The following is a 6,000-nucleotide window of genomic DNA, read 5'->3' on the forward strand; positions in this document are numbered from 1 at the left end:
AAAAGAAAAAGCTGCTCATCAGGAAAGTCATCCTGAATAGGAAAAGGATTTGCATCTCTCTCTATCCTGCTCAAGTGGTCAGCCACTAAGTTCTCAGCTCCACTTTTGTCTTTAATCTCTATATTAAATTCTTGGAGCAACAACATCCACCGAATCAATCTCGGTTTTGCATCCGGCTTCTTCAACAAGTACTTTAATGCTTCATGGTTAGTAAAAACAACAACCTTGGAACCTAGCAAATATGATCTGAATTTATTAAGAGCAAAAACAATAGCTAGCAGTTCTTTTTCAGTGGTCGTGTAATTTGACTGTGCAAAATCTGAAGTTCTAGAAGCATAGTAAACAACATGGGCAACCCTGTCAACCCTTTGTGCAAGGATAGCCCCAACAACATAATTAGACGCATCACATATAATCTCAAAAGGGAGGGTCCAGTCCGGTGGCTGGATTATGGGAGCGGAGGTCAATGCTTTCTTCAAGAAGTCAAACGCTTGTTTGCATTTGTTATCAAAGTTGAAAGTGACATCATTCTTTAACAAGTTTGACAGCGAAAGAGTTATCTTGCTGAAATCCTTGATGAAACACCTGTTAAAACTTGCATGACCAAGAAAAGAACGAATCTCGCGAACGCAAGAAGGGTAAGGCAGTGTAGAAATCACATCTATTTTAGCAGGGTCAACAGAAATTCCTTTTTCTGAAATTATGTGACCCAATACAATTCCATGATCAACCATAAAGTGGCATTTTTCATAATTTAAAACGAGATCAATTTCGATGCATCTTTCTAAAATCAAGCTTAAATTGCTCAAGCATGCATCAAAAGAGGAACCATAGACAGTGAAATCGTCCATAAAGACTTCCATGCAATTTTCAATGAAATCAGAAAAAATGCTAATCATGCATCGCTGGAAAGTGCCAGGAGCATTGCAAAGACCAAAAGGCATCCTCCTGTAAGCAAAAGTACCAAAGGGACAAGTAAAAGTGGTATTCTCTTGATCTTCCGGTGTAATATGAATCTGAAAGTAACCTGAAAACCATCAAGAAAACAGTAATGTGATTTACCAGCAAGCCGTTCAAGCATTTGGTCAATGAACGGTAAAGGAAAGTGATCCTTTCTCGTAGCCTGGTGCAATCTCCTGTAATCAATACAAACTCTCCAGCTGTTCTGAACTCTAGTGGGAACAAGTTCATTCTTTTCATTTTTTACCACTGTGAGTCCTGATTTCTTAGATACAACCTGCACTGGGCTTACCCATTTACTGTCAGATATAGGATAAATGACACCTGCTTGCAAGAGTTTGGTTACCTCCTTCTTCACAACATCAAGAATCAAAGGATTAAGCCTCCTTTGGGGCTGCCTTACTGTTTTTGCTCCATCCTCAAGTAATATCCTGTGCATGCACATCGACGGACTAATACCTGGGAGGTCGGCTAATGTCCACCCGGTTGCCTTCTTGTGCTTCTTTAAAACCTGCAAAAGCTTGTCTTCCTGATCGAAATCAAGGTTAGAAGAAATAATAACAGGGAGTTTTTCATTAGTCTCCAAATAAGCGTATTTCAGGTTTTCAGGGAGCTGTTTCAGCTCTAAAGACGGGGGTTGCTCGATGGATGGAATTCTTGGGGCAGTCGGGATGTCAAGAGCATCAACTTCAAAAACAGCTTCATCGGCAACAACTTCACTTGTAGGAAATGTATCAGGCTGCAAGGCAGCATCAATCTCAGCACACACAACACAAAGGTTAGTGTCAGTACAATCAACACATGAGTAGATATCATCGAAACCAGATAAAGATGGAAAATCAAGTGAAAATAAATCAGAACAAGTGTCCTCAACCAGCTCAGATATCAATTCCATATGAAAAATAGAATGCTCTTCCAAGGGGTGTTTCATGGCATCGAAAATGTTAAATTTTACGATAATGTCACCAAATTCCATTGACATGGTTCCATCGTCAACATCAATTTTTGTCTTCGCCGTTTTCATGAACGGTCTGCCTAAAATGATGGGAGCTCTGCTTGTCTTAGTCTCTCCTTCCATGTCCAGAATGTAAAAATCTGTAGGAAAAATTAAATTGTTAACTTGGACAAGGACATCTTCCACTACGTCAGTCGGGCGTGCATTGCTCCTGTTCGCCAGTTGGACGATCAAACCTGTATGCTGCAAAGGACCAAGATTAAGGTTATTATAAATAGAAGTAGGCATAACATTAATGCCCGCTCCCAAATCAAGCATGCAATTCTCGAATTTACTATCCCCGATGGTACAAGGGACAATAAAAGTTCCCGGATCCTTCTGCTTTTGTGGCAAGAGCTGAGTGATGGCTGAAACATTTTGCTCGCCTGTAACTTTTTCAAATGAAGGCTTGGGCTGAATAAAAGCAGAAATATTTCTTCCTAAGTTAACTCTCTCACTTCCTTTAATCCTCCTCTTATTTGTACACAAATCCTTCAGAAACTTTGCATACTTAGGAACCTGTTTAATTACATCAAGAAGCGGAATATTTACCGCAACTTTTCTAAAAACATCCAATATCTCTCTTTCCATGTCTCCCTCCTCAATTCTTTTATTTTTCAGAACTCTATGTGGGAAGGGGACTGGTGGCACATACTCCCTTTCTTTAATTTTTTCAGATGAAACAGGTTCAGATGGAGTAGGTTCAGGTTCAGATGTTACCTCAATAATTTTTTTATTTTTTTCAGGGGCTGTTTCTGTAACCTTTCCAGATCTCAACGAAATCGCACTCATATTAGCATTAGAATCCTTTGGATTGACAACTATTTGGGCTGAAAGCTGGTTCGACCCTTGGGCTTGCATGTTATTTATTTGAGTAGCAAGTTGTCCCATTTGCGTGTTCAAGGTCTGAATGCTAGAATCGGTCCTTTGTTGGAATTGGAGATTGTTGGCGGCCATTTGTTTGACAAGATCTTCTAAGGATGGTCCGGAAGGTGTAGGGGCAGCCACTTGAGGTGGGTTCTATTGTGGGTTTCCATATCGAAGGTTGGGATGATTCCTCCAATTGGGATGGTATTTGTTGGTGGACATGTCAGGAGTATTATTGTACCTATTTTGATTGTAAAGGTTGGCTGCATAAGCTTGAGGCAACTCAGTAATGGACTCGTCTCTCAGAATAGGACAAGTATCGGTCGGGTGCTCATGAGAAGTACAAATACCACACACTGTTGCTGTTTGAGATTTTGCTATTGCCAGCTGTTTGACTAAGGCAGTGAGCTCGTCAACTCTGGTCTCTAAAGCTTTGTTGGAAGAAACCTGAATTTGATTCACGCCTTTGCTTTGCACAGAATTGTCTTTAGTAGTGAACTATTGGGAATTAAGGGACATATTTTTGATAAGGGCTTTGGCAGCAACTGGAGTCTTATCAACAAGTGCTCCACCACTAGCAGCATCAAGAACGTCCCTATCCATCGGTATCAAACCCTCATAAAAGTACTGGATGAGTAGTTGCTCGGTGATCTGGTGCTGAGGGCAGCTGGATACCAAGTGTTTGAATCTCTCCCAATACTCGGTCAATGACTCATTACTCTGTCTAATACCACAAATATCCTTTCTTATCGAGGCAGCTCTGGAGGCAGGAAAATATCTCTCTAAGAACACTTTTTTCAGGGCATTCCAGCTTGCAATTGAATTTGGCTTGAGATAATATATCCAATCCTTTGCTGCACCCTGCAATAAAAAAGGAAAAGCTTGAAGTTTGATGTGGTCTTCAGTGATCCCTCAAGGCTTCAATGGTGTAGAACACACCACCTGGAATTCTTTCAAATGTTTGTGCGGATCCTCACCTGCAAGACCACTAAACTTGGGCAACAAGTGTATTAAACCCGATTTTAATTCAAAAGGAACAACAACAACATCATATTCAATACACAAGCCATTATAATTCACATCAGGTGCAACCAATTGCCTTAAGGTTCTATTGTCAGCCATTTCAAAAACAAGTTCAGAATCAGAAGCAAACAAGTTATGCAAATAGTCGGACTCAGAATTAGACTCAATTGTGGGTAACGAACTAGCCTGGACTGCTCTACATTGTGTGTGCAAAGTTCTCTCTACTTTAGGATCAAAAGCAACAAGTTTAGAACAGCGAGACCTAGTAGCCAGGACTAACGCACATCAATATTCAAAATGTCGACAATGTCCTTAAAAGTAAAAAACAAACACAAAGAAGGGAATTGATCAAAATAAATTTAGAAAAATAAAGTGACACCGAATTTAATCTAATGACTTAAAAATATAATTTTGAGAATTTTTTCGATTTTTTTCGACTCTATGAAAACAGTAAAAAATTCATAAAAAATAGAAAAAAGAGGAATTTGGGAACAAAGAATTTTTTTACACAAGACTGTCAGAACAAATTTTCAATCGGACGCAATTGTCCCAAATACCCATTTTTTTTCACTTTTTGGACTCTAAAACGCGAGTTGGGAAGAACTGTGAGGAAACTAGGACTATGACTCTAAAAACGATTAATATAATCAAGAATCCCCCGCAACGGTGCCAATTTGGTCCGCTGTCGCGCGCGGGGCCAAAACGAGTGTCTTTCAAAAACGTAGTACGTCGACAATTTTAACTCAGATATCATTCTCACAAGGATTCTTGATTATAATTATCCAAAGGTAAATCAAATTAAGGGGGGGGGTGTTTGGTTTGGTGTTCGATTAAGAAAAATTGATTATTAAAAACAATTCTTGAAATAAGCTGTTATGAAATAAGTGATTATGAAATAATTCAATCTACCGATTCAGTTCCTACTATCATCGATTAATATAATTTTAATACCCTAAGCGGATTGTTTATTCCTATTTGGATACAAACTCAATGACAAGCGCGGTGAAGTTTGTGAGATGTATGATCCTATTGTCCAAATTAAGCAAACATGATAAGTTTTCATGGATTAAGCAAACATGGTTGATCAGACACAAAAACGAATTAAGCAAACGTGACGTGCCTATGTTAGGATCATACAATCAACCAAATTGAATCAATATATTTCATGCAATCGAATTAAGCATACAAGAACACAAAATATCATTGAAAGGAATTAAACTAAAATTAACATTATACTAATCTCAAGTTTTGGAACCTGAATTATGGCAGATCGAATCAGAGGGATTAGTTCTCCATGGAATTCGTGCAAACTTTCAAATTTTCGTGAACAGTGATACCGTGTACTCTTTTCGGCTGCTTAGGTTATAGGAAAAGTAGAATAAACCTAATTTGGTCAAAACATAACCCAGGCCCAAACTAAATAACCCAACACAAAATATACATCTAATGCTGAAGGCTTCAACGGATTTTTCAACCATGCTAAAGTCCGAATTAGCTTCTGACTTCTTCATTAAAGTCGTAGCTCTTTCTCTTATCTTTCCAACGACTGGTAGCATGCCTCGATCCGATACTCTTAGCTCCAGTTATGAATTTATTCGTGCAGACTGCTAATGTTGAAAATAAACTGCGAAAAACAAATAAGTGTAAAAATAAGATAAATTATAAAAACACATTAAAAGGGAAAAATAACCAAACTAAAACATGGAAATGCATAAGTATAAATATAGAAGAATGTGCATCAAATTGCACTGATCAATAGTATGTATAAACTATCATTCATGAAATTTCTACTCATGTCTTACCTAAATCATCAATTTATACTCATTTATACAAGAACTATTTTTTTCTTCAAAATATTGAAACTTACAAATTGAGAATTTACTTCAGTGTTGAATGATGTCTCTGATGTACTTGATGTTAACGGAAGAACCTTTGAACTTGGTTGATGGAAGAACCTTTGAGAGAGTTAGAGAAAATTGTGTTTTTTAGAAGTGAGGAAAAAGAAGGATTCTGACGGGATTTAGTACCAATACCGTTCGGAGATGCATCTCTGAAATAATTACGAAGAAGCATCTCCAGAGTTTTTTAACGTTAAGGCTAAATTCTATTTACTCAGGGTGCATCCGGAGATGCATCTCTAGAAACTATGAGCATTT

The sequence above is a fragment of the Lathyrus oleraceus genome, chromosome 7 (genome assembly GCF_024323335.1).
Source record: "Lathyrus oleraceus cultivar Zhongwan6 chromosome 7, CAAS_Psat_ZW6_1.0, whole genome shotgun sequence".
NCBI classification, from domain to species: domain Eukaryota; kingdom Viridiplantae; phylum Streptophyta; class Magnoliopsida; order Fabales; family Fabaceae; genus Lathyrus; species Lathyrus oleraceus.